Genomic DNA, 17,470 nt, shown 5'->3' with positions numbered 1-17,470 from the left:
TTTCTCCCTCACAGAATTCCAATAACCTTCACCCACAGGTACTGAAGAGTTTATGCTATGGCTCCAGCAGGGCAGTGCTATTCTGGGGTAGCTCTAGAGAGGCATCAAGTTCCCTTATTCCCAGACAGGCTAGGGAGGGAGGGAAAAAGGGAGAGGACTTGGGGGCCCCCAGAGACTATGCTTAGTGCCAGTCCTGCTGTCTTTGCCCTCCCCTGAGAGCTTAGCTTGCTCACCCATGTAAGGCTCTTTAGGACAGACTAGAAAAATAGCCAACAAGCTGGACTGAACTCTGTGCCTGGAGCAGGCGGAGAGAACAGGGCACAGTCCAGAAGCTTTCAGAGGGAATCTGTTTGGGCCAAGCAGGATGTGCCATAGAATCTCAGTCCCACAATCTTGGAACTAGAAGGGACCTCAAAGATCATCAAGTCTAATCCAGTCGAAAAAACTCCCCAAACATTCTCATCTTGACCTCCAGTTGTTTCAGTTTTTGTCAGACTCTTCGTGAATCCGTTTGGGGTTTTCTTGGCAGAGACACTGGAATGGTTTACCATTTCTTTCTCCAGTTTATATGAGGAAACTGAGGCAAACAGGGGTAAGTGACTTGGTCAGGGTAGTAAGAGTCTAAAGTAAGATTTGTGAGCCCCAATTTTCTGGACTTCAGGCCTAGGGCTCTATCTACTGTACCATTTAGCTGACCTATATCTACAAAAAACTTTAATGGTTAGGAAGTATTTCCTTACACTGAGTTCAATCTGTTTTCTACACCTTCCAGCCTTTGTTCCTCCTGGTGCCAAGCAGAATGAATCGAATCCTTTTCCCACGTGATTCCCCACCTGTTAACCAACTTGAAGACTGTGATATCTCCCTACTAAGTGTTCTGATTAAGTGAACCCCAATATAAGTATAGATCAGCATCTGTTTGTAGTCTACAGGCTTAAAGAGTTGTCTCAGTGTGGTGATTCTTGCCCCCTCATCCCAGCTGGGGCTGGCAGAGCTCAGTGACCTTTGTAGCCCTTTCCCACCTTTCCAGTCTTCCTATACTTTACATCCCTCCACCCACTCTACAATCCAGTTCCCAGGGGCTGCTGTCCCTTGTACCTGCCTGTGGGCCTGTGCAGGGGCTGTCCTCCCATGCCTGGAATGCTCTCCCTCCTCACTTCAAGCTCTTGTCCCAGGTCTGCCCCTCGCCTCTGAGATTACTTTCTATCTACACTGTATAAACCTAGAGATTCGCATGTCGGTTCCCTCTTTAGAAACTGAGGTCCTTGAAGGAGGATCCAAGTCCCCAGGCACCGTTCCTGGCACATCATTAGTGCTTCATAAATAAAGAAAATAATAAGAAATAATAAATTAAAAAGTGCTTAATAAATGGTTCTTGACTGACTGACCATAAAACTTGGTGGAGCAAATAGGTGATACCTAGGTAAGGCTTTAACAGAAGGGAGATATTTCAATAGGCAAGTACGTCTCTGTATGTACTCTGGGGGATCTCTTCAAGAGATTTTCTAATAGAATGCTTCATTGCCAGTATTCCTCTTAAATCCCAGAAGCCTAGTACATTCCTCTTAGTTCACTAAAATAAATGTTTCCGTTCCAGCAAATGTTTTGGCTATTTGGATGGAACAAAACGAAGTGGACATTTCCTGATTTCGCAGTCTTTGGAGCTTATTTTATTGGATGGTTGGGACCAGGGTGGGGATCTTCCCAGACCACTTCAATGTCACGTACAGAGAAATGTTCTTCTGAAGAGGTATAAAATTTATAAAAGACAGGGAAGGTCCTGCCCCTCTTCTTTTTTTTTTTCCTACATTTTTCCTCTCTGTAATCTCATCAGCTCCCATGCATTCAACTCTCATCTAGTAGTTGACTCTCGGATCTACATATTCAATTATAATCTCTCTTCTGAGCTCCATTTGGCTATCTCCAATGGCCGGCTGAAGACTCTTTACTTAGGTGTGCCATAGCCTAGTCAAACTAAACATCTTCAAAACAACTCATTATCGGTCTTCCTAAATTCACTTTTTCCCCTAATATCCCTAGATCTGCCAAATACATCATTATTTTTCCAGTTGTTGGACATCCTTGGTTCTTCACTCTCACTCAGGTCTCTTCCAACTCCAACCCTTAGTCACCAAGTTTGGTTGATTCCCTCTCCACAACCTCCCCGACATCCATCCTCTTCTCTCTGCTCATATACCACAACCACCTCGGTTCAGCTCACATCACCTGTAACTTGGACAACTGAACCAACCTCCTAATGGATTTCCTTGAATCCAGACTCTTTGCTTTCCAATCCCTCTTCTTCACAGCTGCCAAACCTGAAATCTTAAAGCACTAGTCTGACCCTGTTACTGTCCTGATTAAGACGTTTTAATAGCTCCCTATTGCCCCAAGGATAAACTGCACATTCTTCTGTTTGGCATTTAAAGCCCTTTACAATCTGGCTCCAGCCAATCTGTCCAGGCTGGTTACACATCACTCCCCCTCAAATTCTCTATGTTCCAGCTCAACTGGTCTGTTTGTTGTTCTTCATAAACTACATTCCATTTCCTGTGTCTTTGTCTTTGCATGGAATATTTCTCCCTCTTTACCTCCACCTCTTGGAATCCTTACGTACTGGAAAGATTCAGTTCCAGGACTACCTTCTATTAGGAAGGGGCCTTTCCTGATTTCTCAAGTTGTTATCTCTCCCCCCCTCCCCAATTAGTGGGTATTCATTTTGTATAAATCTCGTAATTACTTACCAATGTACATGTTGTACTGCCCCTCTCCCAACACCAGGAGAGCACAATCTCCTTGAGTACAGGAACTGCTTTGTTGTTTCATTTCCAGCACTTAGCAAAAGGCTGGATGAATAGTAGGCACTTAATGCTTTTTGAACTGAAGCTGGGCAGCTAGGTGGTGAAATGGATGGACTGCCAGGCCGGAAGTCAGTAAAACTTGAGTTCAAATTTGACCTCAGATACTGATTAGCTGTATGACTCAGGGCAAGTTACTTAACTCTGTTCCCCTCAGTTCCTCCTCTGAAGGAGAATGAGCTGAAGAACGAAATGGCAAACCACTGTAATACCTTTGCCAAGAAAACCCCAAATGGGATTATGAAGAGTTATACACACTGAATAATAACATTGAGTCCCTTTGCATTCTACCTCCATGAGATCTTTTCCAGTCTTCCTCTTTACGTTCATTACTATTATACTGATCCAGGGCCTCACTGCCACCCACCTGGACTACTGTTAATAACCCCTTTACAAGCTTTCCCTCCCCTATTCTCTCTCCTCTCCAGTCTCCCAGCGCAAGTTTTCTTAGCCACAGATCTATTCCAGTCACTTGCCTACTGAGTAAAGTTTAAATTTTTGAATGTTTGGCATTCTGGTTCCTCCATGATCTGGCACCACCCGACTTCTCTAGCTTTGTTCCTATGTACTCTATGCTCCAGCCAAACTGGCTGATTCTTTGTCTTCCTGAACATATCCACTTTCTCTTCGTTTGCTGACATCATTCCTTCTGCCTGAAATGTCTGTCTGTGGAATTCTTACCTTTCCCTTCTAAAGCAAGTCAAACGACAACTTTTCCATCTTCTTTCTCCCTAGGGCTATCCTACCCCATCCCACCTTTCCAGACTTATTATACATCCCATACTCCTTCCCAACCCACCATGCCCTCTGATTCAAACTGGCTTCTTGCTGCTCCAGAGGACATTCCATCTTCTTGCACTGTGTTCTCTGTGCCTTGGTTCTCTTTATACTTAGAATTTCTAGCCTCCGTTCCAGCTCAGTTCAGGACTGACCTCCTGCTTGAGGTTTTCCTGATTCTCCCAGCTGCCAACGCTTCCCCTCCCCCCATTTCCTTGTATTTTATGTTTCGTATCTATTTATATGGATAATTATTGACTCCTCCTACTTGTTTTCATCCCCATCTCCTAGCAAAGTACTTGGCACATAGTAGGTGTTTATAAATACTTGTCGATTGACTTTCTGTTGTTCGGTCCCACGGGAAATCCACAGCCTAACACAAACATAGCATGAGTACATCAGGGAAGTGTAGGACTGTGCTATGTGATATTGGAGGGTTAGGGTCACTGCAGACAGGTTTCGGGGGAGGCTTCCTGGAGGAGGGGGCATTTGATTTGGCAGTCTCCACAGCCAGGGTTATAAACCAGGACTCAGGTTGACCTGATTGGGTTTGAAGCAGGCTGGAGGGTACGGTGAGGACGTGCCCAGGCTAACGCCTGGGAGTACCCAGGGGGTCCCAGAGGGCACGTGCAGAGCGGGGCGTGTCGGAGGTGTAGCCAAATCTGAAACAGGGCGTGTCCTCGATCCATGTGCAGAAAGGGGCGTGTCTCGGGCGGGTAGGGCTTGGGAGGGGGAGGAGCTCAGATTGGCTGGGCGGGACCGCCCGGGGACAGAGTGGGCGTGCCCGGCCAATGAGCGAGGCGGAGCGGGGCGGTGGGCGGGGCTCGCAGGGAGGGTTCGGGCCGGCTGCGGGCTGAGAAATGCAGGCAGAAGCGTCGGGGTTCCGCGGAGGGATCGTGCGGGCGCCGCCGCGGGTGCCGTTCGGCCGCGGGGATTGGCTGCGGTGCTCGCGTGTCACCCGGGGTTGCTAGGCTCCGGGCCGCCCCGCCCCCGCCTTTCCCCGGTACGTGCTCGCGCGGAGGCTGCGGCGCGGCTCTCGCGCTTCTCGGGCTCGGGCTGCGCGCGCGGCGGCGGCGGCGGCGTAGCGCCGGGGCCCCGGGGAGCGAGTGTCGGCACCTGCCGCTGCCGGCGGCGCTCGGGGGTGAGTCACGCCCTCCGCCTTCGGCCGCCTGGCGGCTCCGGGCCCTGGGCCCGCCCGGCCGTGCCCCTCCCCCTCCCCCGGCCTTGGCTCCCCGCCTAACACCTGCTGCTGTGGAGCGGGCCGGGGCCGGGGTGCGAGCGAGGCCTGCGCCCGCCCGGGCCCGCCCGTGTCCTTGCTCTGCACCGGCGGGCGGGCGGGCCCGGGCCGGCGGCTGCGGGGGGAGGCGCTGCCTTCCCCTCGCGCTCCGCCTGCATTCCCTTCGGCCCGGGGGTCGGGGCCTGGGGGGCGGCAGCTGCCGCGGGTGTGGGCGTGCAGGGCAGAGGGGGCTGCCGCGGGGCCCGGGCCGGCCACAACAGGCGCCCTCTGCGGCCGCCGGGCTGGGGCTGGCACGGAGGCGGCGGCGGCGAAGCAGGCCGCGGGGCCGAGGTCGGCCCGGGTGCGGGTGCGGGGCCGGGGCCTTCCCCGCGCGGGAGCTGCCGGGGCCTGTGGGCGTGCTGGGTGCCGCCGGGCGGCCCCCCGGCCCTGTTCGGGGGCGGGTTGGCAGCTGGGTGAGGGAAGGGGAAGCGGGGAAACCTGCGTGTGGATTTGTGGCCGCGGAGGCTGCTTCCCCGGGGGAGGAGGGAGGCGGGAGGCCCCGGCCCGCGCCCAGGCTCCTTCCGGAGCCGGTACCTGGTCGTCCTTGCCCCGGAGTTCGGGTGATCCGGGAGGCTTCCCCGAGGACAGCCCAGCTTCCAACGGCAGGCCCGGCTGCCGCGGGGGAAGAGCGAGGCTGGGGTGCCGGGTCTGACAGGTAGGGCGCTCCGCCAGGTCCCTGCAGGTCCGGGGCGGACCCGAAGGTGAGGCCGGGCTCCGGGCTTAGGGACCCCTTCTGCCATTTTAGTTCCCGAACGTCTCCCGACGTGGAGAAGTTTTGGGCGGTTGTGATGGCTGCGTTGTGTGCCGATGCCTTAAACTCGAAAGGGTCTGGTTTAGTGACGTGTTCGGAGCTGGGTCCCCGAGGCCCCCTGCCTCGCTGCTCCGCGGAGGGCAGTGGGGGCGATTCCTGCGAAGGCCCTGGGCTGTCTGCCTGCCTTCTTTTCCTCTTTCCCTCCGTCTCTTCTTCTCTCTTTCTCACTCTCTCCATTCTTTCTGTTTATGAGACAAAAAGGTGCTTGTGGCCATTTTCCAGGTGTCTTGTGGGTGTCTGGAGTTTGGATCTTGTGTTAGGGTTTTCCTTGTACCCTAGGCTCCTTCAGAGTGGTGTGTTTTAGAAGGACAGATATTCTGACCTGTTCAGTGTATTCTTTGACTCTTGAAGAACTTGAATGAGACTAAGTTAATTTTTAGGAATGAGAAAGTGGACTTATGATGCAGTATACTCAAAGCAAACAGGGGACAGATTCCTGCCAGGAAATCAAAGGGGAGGGCTGTGTTGTATTAAGTGGAAGTTGGAGAATATTCCAGGCATGCACATGAAGGTGGGTAGGAGTAGAAACAATGTTTACACAATAAACATTTGATAGGAATTGTGAAACGCTGTTGGTAGTCTTTCTGTCAGTTACCTGCAGGTCTGCGCTACTCTGAAAACAGCAGCAGCTTGCTGACAGTAGAGTTGAAAGTTTGCAAAGCGTCCACCACCTTTCCTAAAATCAGGGACAGACACTATGCCTGAACTGAGGTAAGTGGCAGCATTTAAAATTATTGGCTTGGGAAAGATAGTGGGGGAAGGGTACTTGGACAGATCATCAGAAGTAGTTTCTTCCTATCTGGGATATTTCTGAATTACTCCAGACAGTGTGGAATACGTTCCCAAGAAAAAGAAATTCCAAAGTTTCCCTTGGCAACTCAGTTGCAGTGATAATGAAGGATCTTGTTTATATCCAACCTAAAATCTTCAGCCCACTGGATGCTGCCCTGCAGTCTTGGACAATTGTGGGCAGTCTTGGATAATTTGCTTGGTCATGGCTTTCAGGTAGTTTGATGATTTTTAAATTCTCAATCTTTTTTCCAAGTGGGTTGCTTCTGCTTTGAAATAACTCACATTTTATTCTGTTTTTCTTTTTCATAATCTCAGGGCATATTAATATGTTTATCCCTGTTAAGGCAAAGTTAAATATGCCTCTGTTTTTTCCTGTTTGATATTTGTTTGCTGAAATTTGGGTTCCAACTTTTGCTCTTAACTTTCAACCAATGATAGGGTATTCTATTAATGTTGGGTTTTCTGAAGGTAGTGCTAGGGAGACTTTTTTAGTGGTGGAAGGGGTGTAGAGAAGAAAGTGGGGAGATGTAAAGACATCCTACTCCTCTCTCCAGGCTCATGATTACCCACTAGTAGAATTCCTTGAGGCCTAGAACTGTTTTTGCATTTACAGTGCTTTGTAGTATTGAATAATTCCCTAGGGGCCAGATGTGTGGTGTGTGGTTGGAAGGTGGGTGGGAGAGGTAGAATTTGGGATAATTTTAAGTTTATAGGTAATAGGGCAGGATTTTACCCATGACATTTTAAAACTTTGTTTTACCCTTCTCTTCTCAGTAATAATCCCACCCCTTCAGTGATATCAACGCTTTGGGGAAATGTAATAGTATTATATTCATATTATATATATAAATAGTAGTTTTCATCCCCTAAAGGTAGGGGAACACTTCCTTTAATGAACTGCCTTCTGGCATGAGCCTGCATTCCTCCAGAATAAAAATCTACAGCTAAAGTTTGGGTGCCAACTATGTATTAGGTGCTGTAGGGTACAGAGTATCATATAACATTGCTTCTTCCCTCAAGTGGTTTGTTTTCTGGTTGGGGAGAGAGAATGGTAACATAAAATGCATAAATGGCACCTAAGTAAGGAAAGAGGTAGGACCTGAACTGGATCTTCATTGGGTAAAATGTAGAAAACTGCAGGGGAGGGAGGAGTGAATGGCATTCCAGGGGAGCATTGAACAAAGGTAAGGAGGTGGGATATGCATGGCATGTCTACGGAACCAGTTTGACTGGAGCAGAGGGTTCCTGTTAGGGAGTAGTAGTAGATAAGTTTGGAGATGTAGTTTGGAGTTTTGGAGAAAACTTTTAGACCCCTGTCGTTTTCTTTTCTTCAGTTTCCCTCATTTTGTTTAATTTCTAAACTCAGTGCTGTTCAGGTAACAACACTTTCACAATACAATATTTTTTAATTGTTCATTTTTAAAATGCGTAGAAGTCTGAAGTTAGTCTTAATAGCTAGAATTCAGTATGTGGTTTTCAGTTTTGGATACTCGTGGGGTCATATTGGCAGCGTCAGCCTTTATAATAAGATGCAGAGTCAATCAAACTTTTTAAGCTTCTGGGAGATTATAGTTGGATGAAATATGGAAACAAGCTCACAATATATTGAATTTGTGAAGCCAGATTTGCTTCCCCAGTTACTTATTGAATGAAATTTATGTGACTTAATTCCTACTAGATGCTTGAATGTTAAATACAAATTAATTTTCAAAAGATTACAATTTTGCCTGAGTATATTATTCCTGCCTGGAAAGAAAGAGTGTATGACTGCCTTTCTGAGCGAGTGGTAATAAAGACAAGTATTCAAGTTTTGTTTTGAAGTTGACCGTTCCGAACTAGTAATTAAAAAAAAAATTCTACTATGTTGAATATACTTTGAATTACTTTTGTATCTCTGAAGTTTTTCACCCTAATTTTTGGTCTTGGTTTTTATCTGCCAAGTCTTCAGTATAAAACATATCTCCTTTCTAGTGACCTTTGATAATTTAGTGGAATAGTTTGACTCCCTTGTGTGGGCAGGGGATTAAGTAGCATTCTTCAGAAAAGTTCTAGCCTGGCAATAGGCATTCACACTATCATCCTTTACCCTTCCCAGTGGATTTTAGTTCCTGTTTTAGCTAAGTGTTTTTGAAGTAGGATTGTATTGGAAAATGCAAGGAGTACCTCTCAGTAAACTTTTTTTTATTTCTCTGCTTTGTGTAGAGTACAAGTATACTCTGATTTAAGAAGTTCAGAATTATGAAAATTGATTTACACAAAATAAAATTGGGGGGACATATGTTTATTCACTTCACAAAAAGCATTAATTGTGAGATTTCTTTAAATATCAAACTTCTCCAGTATATCTACAATTTCAGAAGTTATTTGTAGTGCACAATTTTTCAGGGAAAGGTGACATCTATTAAAAGGCTGACACCTATTATAAAACAAGGCATAGCTATCATTTTTTTTAACAAGATTCCTTCCACAGGCATCCCACTTTTTCTCTCTTTTAAGGGGTGCTTAGATTCTTATTTTATGTTTAAATCCATCTCAGTGTCCGCTGCCATTCTACGCATATGAAACCACTGATTCATTTTTGTTGCTGCTCGTCATTGCACTATTGCATCCTAAATATAGGGTAGTGTGCCAGTTGGGAAACAGCCCAGTAGTAAGTGGAAGCATTTGGAATGCTGCATATTATTCAGAGAAATAATCAGCCAATGCTTAGCTTGTGTTGGTAATTGTACTTGGTACAATGTATTGGAATTTGCCCTTAGATTCCTGGAGGTGTCGGAATTTCTTCCTGCATACAGTATAAAAGACTGTAAGAAAGCAATAATCAGTTTCAAAATTGCGTTCTAACAATTGGTGTAAAAATGTTTATTAGAAGTCTCAGTAATAGTTCAAAGCTGGAGAAAGCTGTTCTTAAACATTTTATTTCTGCAAAGGGTCTGATTCTGACCGTACAGTATGCAGAATTGATTTTTCTACCCATGTAAGGATATTTATACTTCATAATCTACAGACATTTGCTTGCATTTTTGAAGTACTTCTCAACCTAGGAGAAAGCATGCCATTTACTGGCTTAGTTATTCATAAAATATATTGAATGTTGATAGATTTTTTTTTCAGAATATCTTATAAGAACTCAATCTACTCCTTGATTGAATATCCCACAGGGTATAATTTCTGAAAACAGTTAAGCAAAACATTTTAAGAGTTATTGCACCAGATAGTGCTTGCAACTCTACATTTAAATAGTTTTTACCTTGAAAGAATTAGAAGCAAGGAGCCCCGTTTTTACTAGTTATTCAATAAAATACTAAAAATGCTAACTGTAGCAGTATCAGATAAAAATTAAGGGACTATGCATTATCAGAAAGGAGGCAAAATTATCTTTCAACCTATGATATAATAGCATACTTGGAAAACCCTAGAGAATCAACAAAAATTAAAGTAATTGCTTTGGCAAAGTGGTAAGATGCATAACAAGTCCCAGATCATGAGCATTTCTATACATTACTAACACAAACCCAGAAGGGAAGGAGTGACTTTTTTTTTAAAGTAACTATCTTGAGTTAACTTACCAAGGTACACACAGGTCTTGTATAAATCAATTACATAGTAATCAGAAATAAAGGAAGACCTAAATGAGGTGAGACAGTCAGTGTTCATTGATAGGCCTTGCCAATACAATAGAAAATAACATTACTACTCACATTTACATTTTAATTATACATCAATCAAATTCCCTTATAGAATTAGAGGAAATAATGAAATTTGTGTGGAAGAACAAAATATCAAAACTATATGGGAAAATAAGTTAATAAAGTAGAAATGAAGATTTGATATGACCAGATTTCAATTTATATTGTGAAGCAGTATTTTTTCAGTACTATTTGCAATTAGATAAAAGAATGGAAAAGTAGACCAGTGGAACAGATTAGATGAAGCACCTGTTAAAAGAAGAAAAAGTAGGGCAGTCCCGTCTTTGATAAGCCTAAGGACCTGAAGTACTAGGGAAAGAAGTCTTTAAAAAAGAAATAATTTATTGTAACGTTAATAAACATAAGTACAACTAGTTGCACCTGCCTTGTAATTATTGACATTCAAATGTCAGTGTCAAATAATTCATTTGAATGAATTGATTTCAATATATAAGTGACGTTTTTTCTAATCCTGTATCCGTGTCCTTGATCTATTCTCATTTCTTATGTAATTAGTATGTATCTAGTTGTGATTATGACATTGTTTCATAAAGGTTGTTCAGTGTTGCTTTTTATTCTTCATGCCTGGTATTACCTGCATTGTTGTATTCCATTATATTAATATGCCACAATTTACCTAACCAGTTCATTTGAAAAAGCACTTAATAAGTACCAACTCCATGCTAGGTGCCATGATAGGTGCTACAGATACAAAGACAAACTGTGGGATTTTTTCTCCTTTCCTTTTATGTCCTCAGCGTTTGGCGTTGCCTGGCACTTAATAAATTGACTGAAGTAGCTGTAAGTAAATAAATATCTTACAGAGTAAATTTTGGGATTGGGAAGAGCACTGAAAACCATGTGTGTTGTGGGGTGGAGGATAGAGAGTAAGGAAGGGCTTCTTTCGGAAGGTGGCCCTTGAAGTGAGGCTTGAAGGGAAGTAGATAGGAGGAGAGAAGCGTTCCAGGCTCAGGGACAATTTGTACAAAGGTACAGTGGTGGGAGATGGATGGTCATTTTGAGAGAACAACAAATTTCCAGTTTGATTGAACCCTAGAGTACTCCAAAAGAGGTACTATGAGGTCAGTATAAAGGTAGGCCATTAAATGCAGGCAGAGTTAGCATTTTATCCTAGAGGCAATAAGGAGCCCATGAAGCAAGGGAGCAGGATATCTTCAGACCTTGTGCTTCAGAAATATCACTTTGAGTTGTATTGCCCTGCAGTTACTGAATATGAAGAATATAGAGAGATGAGTAAAGACATATATGAATTGATACAAAGCAAGAATAACTAGGAAATCACTGTACGCAGTACTTTAGCAATGTAAATGAAAAGAATAAAAAAGACAGATTGAAAGTAAATGCTGTGTAATTATAAAAATCAACTTTAACTGCAAAGAAGAGAAATGAGGAATGTACCTCCTTTCCCTTTTTTTTTTTTTTTTTTGGCAGATATGAGATGTGGAACATTACATATTCTATTGAATTTGATGGATTAGCTTTTTATTTTGAACTGCTTTTTATCCTTTCTATTTTTTTATAAAGGATAATTTTCTGGGAGGGTTGAAGGAAGGAAGAATATTCAGCAAGAGAAAGAGATGTAAAAAACAAAAGTTACAAATTAATAAAATTTAAAAATCACTTTGGCAGATATATGGAGGATAGATTGGAGAGGGGAAATACTAGAAGCAGGGAGGCTGGTGGTCCAGGTAGGAAGTGATGAGGACCAGAACTAGGTTAGTGAACATGTTTTCTGAGTGAAGGGAACAGATGTATGAAATGTGGAAGTGGACTCAAAAAGATTTAGGCAACTGATAGAATGTGGAGGGATGGGGCACAGAAAACGAGAGGAAGAGTTGAGAATGACATGTAGATTGTAAGCCTGCAAAGGATTGGGGTATCATTAGCAAAAATAGGGAAGTTAGGAAGATGTGTCTGTGTGTTTGTGTTCGTGTGTTTGTAAGGGAGTGAGAGAAGATCATGAGTTTCATTTTGGACATGTTGAGCTTGGTATGTGTATGGGAAACCTAAATGGAGACGTTCAGTAAGCAGTTGGTGATGTAGACCTTGGGCTCAGGAGAGATAGGAGATTAAATTTGTACATTTGGGGTGTCAGATATGCAAAGATCATTCTCCAGTTTAACATTAAATTTGTTTCTAGTTTTTTGCAGCACTGTATACAGCTAATACTGTGTGTATCCTTAATTTTTTTTTTTTACAAGTTTTTAGTTCCATCAGTAATGAAGAAGTGCCTGCTTTTCTTTTTTAATTAAAAAATATTTTCAATCAAATTAAAATTGTAAAGCATTTTTTTTTCACCCTCACCTCCTTGTTCCTCTCCCCTTTCAGGGAAAAATATCTCCCTAATAACAAATAATGTAAAACAAAATAAATCCCTATATTGACCATGTCCTAAAGATATGTCTTGTTCTCCATATTGTTCTGCATCAATTCTCCGTCAGTAATGAGTAGCGTTCTTTATTATCAGCACCAGTGCAATAGAATCAGGGGCAGCTAGGTGGTGTAGTGGATAGAGAACTGAGCCTGGAGTCAGGGAGACACTCATCTTCTTGAGTTCAAATCTGGCCTCAGACATGTACTAGCTGTGTGACCCTGGATGAGTCATTTAACCCTGTTTTCCTCAGTTTCTTCATCTGTAAAATGAACTGGAGAAGGAAATGGCAAACCATTTCAGTGTCTTTGCCAAGAAAACCCCAAATGAGGTCATGAAGAGTCAGATATGACTGAAAACTGAACAGCAACAACCCCTAGAGTCCTGGTTTATCACTCAAGTTGATCAACGTTATTAAACCTTTTAAAATTATTCTTTTTTATAGTGTTGGTGTTATATTACAGACTGCTTTCCTGGTTCTGCTCATTTTACTCCGTATCAGTTCATACAAGTCTTCCAAGGCTTTTCTGAAACCATCTCTTCCATCGTTTCTTACAGCGTAATTGTGTTCGATTACATTTGTGAGGATTTGTTTTTCTACAGCCCTTTAACAGTAGCCCTTGAATTTTACTGCTTTTTGTTATTTTTTATATTATATTATTATATATTAGTATGAAGTAACTCCAAGTTATTTTAAATTATATCCCTTTGAAGATACGTGAGATTGAACATATTTCAAGTGACTGTTAACAACTTGTATTTCTTCCTGTCTTTTGATGGCTTGTCTATTATGAACTTGAAATTAACTGTCAGTTTATAGAAGTACCATATATTAGATGTCAGGTTTTCAATTTGTCATATTTGCTGCATTTTTCCCAGTCTTATTTTCCTTTAAATTAGATTATTTTTGTTTAGAAATTTATTTTATGTAATCAAACACATCTCCTTCACATTTGAGATAAAAATACATGATTTTATTTTCTTCCATTTAAAATTGGGTGTTTTTATGTATTTCTGATGGAATTCACTGAGATCTGTGGTATGAGGTATGTAAATAAATCCTTTTCATGCAAAACTACCAGTTTTCCCAAGCATGATAGTTTAACAATGAGTCTTAGGAAAAGAACTCTTTTATTTTACAAGAACCTGTTGGAAAACTGGATAGCAGCTTGGCACAAAATAGGTTCGGACCCATATGCCATACCGCACATGACATTCCAAAAAGATAAGTGAATTAAATAGAAGTTATTGTACCATTAAAAAATTGAAGGCAAGTGGAAATTGGTTATTTCTTAAAACTCTAGATAAGGTATGAGTTTGTAACCAGCCATATATTGATATATAGAATATATATAATTGTAGCCCTCCCTCACTCAAAACAAAGTCAAGTTGCAAGTCATGTCATCATTTCTCTGATGGCATGGTCTTCTTCGGCAACAAAGGATGAACACACATATATAATTGTATATAAATATATAATAGACAAATATCTAGTTATATATAGGTATATAGATTAATTTCATTATGTAAAAAGAAATTTTTGCCCAAAAAAGACAGTATAAAATACAAATAATTCCATTGCTGTTTATATTTTTTTTGCCAAGAAAAATTATTCAGTAATATATCATGCTGTCATAATCATATATGAGTTGGACTAGACCTTATAGATTACCTAGTTCAACTCCTTCATTGATGGCAGAACTGGTATTTGATATAAGGTCATCCTCTGACTTGAAATCCAGAAATTTTTCCATGCCACTAGTTACCAGTAAATGAATTGTAGATTAAGAAGATGGATGATGTCCAAATATTGTGTAAGTGGAAGGTGTAAAAGTTAATTTGTAACCCACTGTGGTGTGCCTGCTACATAAAATCTTTGGAGTGCTAAGTAACCTTTGTGTTTGCATCTTTGATTAGTTATTGAGACTCACTCACCTGGTTTTTACTCTTTACTATATATTGCTTGACCACCCTCCCTTTAGAGGTAGATCATACGATATAGGTAGTCAACAAGAGTACTGGACTTAGGGGAAGATCTAGGTTTGAACCTTATCTCTGACGCTTCATAAACCTCCCTTGAACCTCAGGCACTTCTTCCGTACTATAAGTCAGAGGGAGTTTCTCACTTCTGTAGCTTAGTACTAGTTAGATCATCTAAGGAAAATGACAGCTCTCTACTGAACAGAGGAAATTTGGAGAAGAGTCGTTAAATTAGTCCAGCTCTTAGTTATGGCACAACTGAAGAATAGTCCTTCTGTTTATACAGCTTGTAGCAGTGGTGAGACAGTTTAATTGCCTGAGGAGAAATTTTCTGGGAGGTGACTAGGAGAAAGTTGCGAATTAAAGAGCTAAAAATAGCATCCACTAAACTTAGACACAGACTAGATTGTTGATCTCTCTAACTTTTCCCGTGCATTTGTACAGCAAAGTCTGTTACTTTTGTTACTTAAAAAACTATGCTAATATTTTGTTAGAAGGGTCACAAACAGGAGGGAATTTTAAAAATCTGAACTTAACCAACATCAAAAAACATACATTTTCCCATATACAAAGTAGAACAGAAAGATTATGTGAAACTAAAATTTCTATTATGTACAGCTTGCTTTATTTTTTAAAAAAAGTACATAATAAATTCAGCATATTACTTTCAAAGCTGTTCTGAGTGTGTTTCTCTGAAAGTCTGTTCTTTCTGTGTGCCTTTTAAAAAATGCTTCATTGACCCTCTCTTTTTGGACAGCATTATTACTAGTTTCTTTTCTGATAAAATGAAAAAAAAATACAATCTTTGTAACAAATAAGTCAGTACCTAGGCTTTTACTGTATGTTGGGCATTGTAAAGTGCTGGGGATGAGTACCAAGAATGTAATAATCCCTGTCCAAAAAGGGTTTGAATTCTAACGGGGGAGAAAAATACGTATGTAAATACGTATAGCAGTAACAACATGAATAAACGAAAGTATACTCAAAGTAGTTAAATACAAGGCAGTTTGGGAGAGAGCACTAGTAATTGGGGGTGATAAGGAAAGATGAAGCAGAAAGGTGGATGTTTGGTTTCTCTCTTGATGGAGGAGAGGGCTGTTTTATGAGACCAGGAGGTAATGAGGGAGTACTTCCAGGCATGTGGATGATGGTCAATGCAGAAGCATGGAGAAAAGAGAGGGAGTGTAGAGTGTAAGAACAGAGAGAAAGACAGCTTGAATCATAGTCACTGTTTGGGAAGAAGGGACTGGAAAGATAGGGTGGGACCAGATAGTATGGGTCATATTAGAAGGTAAAAAAAGTTGTTTTTTTTTTCTAGAGGCAGTAGGAAGCCACATAGACGCAGTTAAGTAGAGGAAGTCACATGGTTGATCACAGTGTATAGGATGGGCTAGACGAAGGAGAGCGATCTGAGGCATGGAGAGCAATGAGATAATTGTTTCCATGGGGGCTTCTGCCTAGATGGTAAGTATGTAAGTGGAGAGAAAAGCTATGATATGAGAAGTACTGTTTAGGTGAAAATGGCACAGCTTGGGAAGAGACAGAGTAGTAGTCAAACAAGTAAAAGGAGAACCAGGAGAGAGTTGTATTGAAAAGCCCTGAGAGGAGACAGTATCTAGGAATAAGGAAGCAGTCAACAGATTGTCATTGAGAGATCGCTGGTGTCAGATGCGTTGTACATGCCTGTGATACCTGCTAATAGTGTACATGCCTGTGATACCTGCTAATAGAGAGAAAATATAACATTTGAGCTTGGCGGTTACGAGCTATGATAGGGATAAAGTTGACCTGAGGACCATAGTAAGTTCAGCACTAGTATACTGAGTGCCTGGGAGTTGAACCACCAGGCTGCCTAAATAGGGGCTAACCAGCCCAGGTCTGAAACAGAGTCTGATCAGCAGTGGGATTGTTTCAGCCAGGGCAAATGAGGGAGACCTAGACCAAAAAAAAAAAAACAAAACAAAGTAACTGGTAACTTTGGACAGAGCAGTTTCAATTGAGAAGTCAGAAGTGCAATTGTTGGGTTGAGAAGTGAGAGGAGAGGAAATAGAGGTGGGAAGTTTTTCCAGGAGTTTGACAGAGGAAAGGAACACATGAGATATGGCTTCAGTGGATAGGGTCTTGTGGAGGCCTGGTCATGTCTGAAAGCAGGGAAGGAATTCATAGGTAGTAAGAGGTTGAAGATTAGAAAGAAAGGAAGAATGACTGAGAATGCAACTGCTAAAAGAGATGGAAGGGGATGGAAGTTTAGAAAAACTACTTAGACAGATTTTTTTAAAACCCCCTCCACCATTTTGGTTTTCCCATTGCTAGTTCCTGCCCTCCATTCTCTCCCAAATTGAAAGAAAAATAAAACCCTTATTTTTAGTGGAAGTGCCCACATAGAAGAGTTACCTTGTCAAAAAGAAGGACTACCTTTTTGTTAGAGATTGAAGAAAAGAGAATGGGAGATGAAGTCAAGGGGTTTTGCTGTCTATTGGCTAGATAGAGAAGATGAGAAGGGGGACCTTGTGTTGGGTAGTTTCAGTTTTCTCAAAGTAAAAGGGAAGCTGCTCAGGTAAAAGGGACAAGAAGAATGGAGGGAAGAGGCTTGGGATAGCTTCTGTGGGGATTGATATAGGCCAGGGGTGGGGAACCTTTTATTAAGGGAATTTGCTCTGTAAAGTTTGGATTCAAAGGGCTGCACTTGAGAATCTAGAGGGCCACATGTGGCCTCAACTCCTCAGATTCCCCACCTCCGAATAGGGCTATCAAATAGGGAGGAACAAAAATACTGCCTTATTACAGTGTGCGTGTTTGTCTATCTTTGCTGAAGAAGACCATGACATCAGAGAAATGATGACATGACTTGCACTTGACTTTGTTTTGAGTGAGTGAGGGCTGTGCATGTCACCA

The 17,470-nt window shown here is 42.2% G+C and overlaps 1 protein-coding gene and 1 long non-coding RNA gene across 7 annotated transcripts in view; one reads left to right on the top strand and one right to left on the bottom strand.

Annotated features, from left to right (window-relative positions):
- Positions 1–4,435, bottom strand: part of LOC140532496 (uncharacterized) — a 58,365-nt gene extending 53,930 nt beyond the window's left edge. For 2 of the 3 annotated variants that reach the window (XR_011976544.1, XR_011976545.1), the window contains exon 1: positions 2,745–4,435. This is a non-coding gene — a long non-coding RNA (uncharacterized lncRNA). The remainder of the gene's footprint in view (positions 1–2,744) is intronic. The other variant, XR_011976546.1, reaches the window with a different exon arrangement.
- Positions 4,434–17,470, top strand: part of DAG1 (dystroglycan 1) — an 87,847-nt gene continuing 74,810 nt past the window's right edge. Inside the window, exon 1 of one of the 4 annotated variants that reach the window (XM_072650992.1) lies at positions 4,434–4,638. The gene's annotated coding sequence lies outside the window, so the exon portion shown is untranslated. The other 3 variants (XM_072651001.1, XM_072651008.1, XM_072651010.1) reach the window with 3 other exon arrangements.

This window comes from Notamacropus eugenii, chromosome 1 (genome assembly GCF_028372415.1).
Source record: "Notamacropus eugenii isolate mMacEug1 chromosome 1, mMacEug1.pri_v2, whole genome shotgun sequence".
NCBI lineage: Eukaryota > Metazoa > Chordata > Mammalia > Diprotodontia > Macropodidae > Notamacropus > Notamacropus eugenii.
The sequence above is the reverse complement of the archived record's forward strand: the minus strand, read 5'-3'. Positions and strand labels throughout refer to the sequence as shown.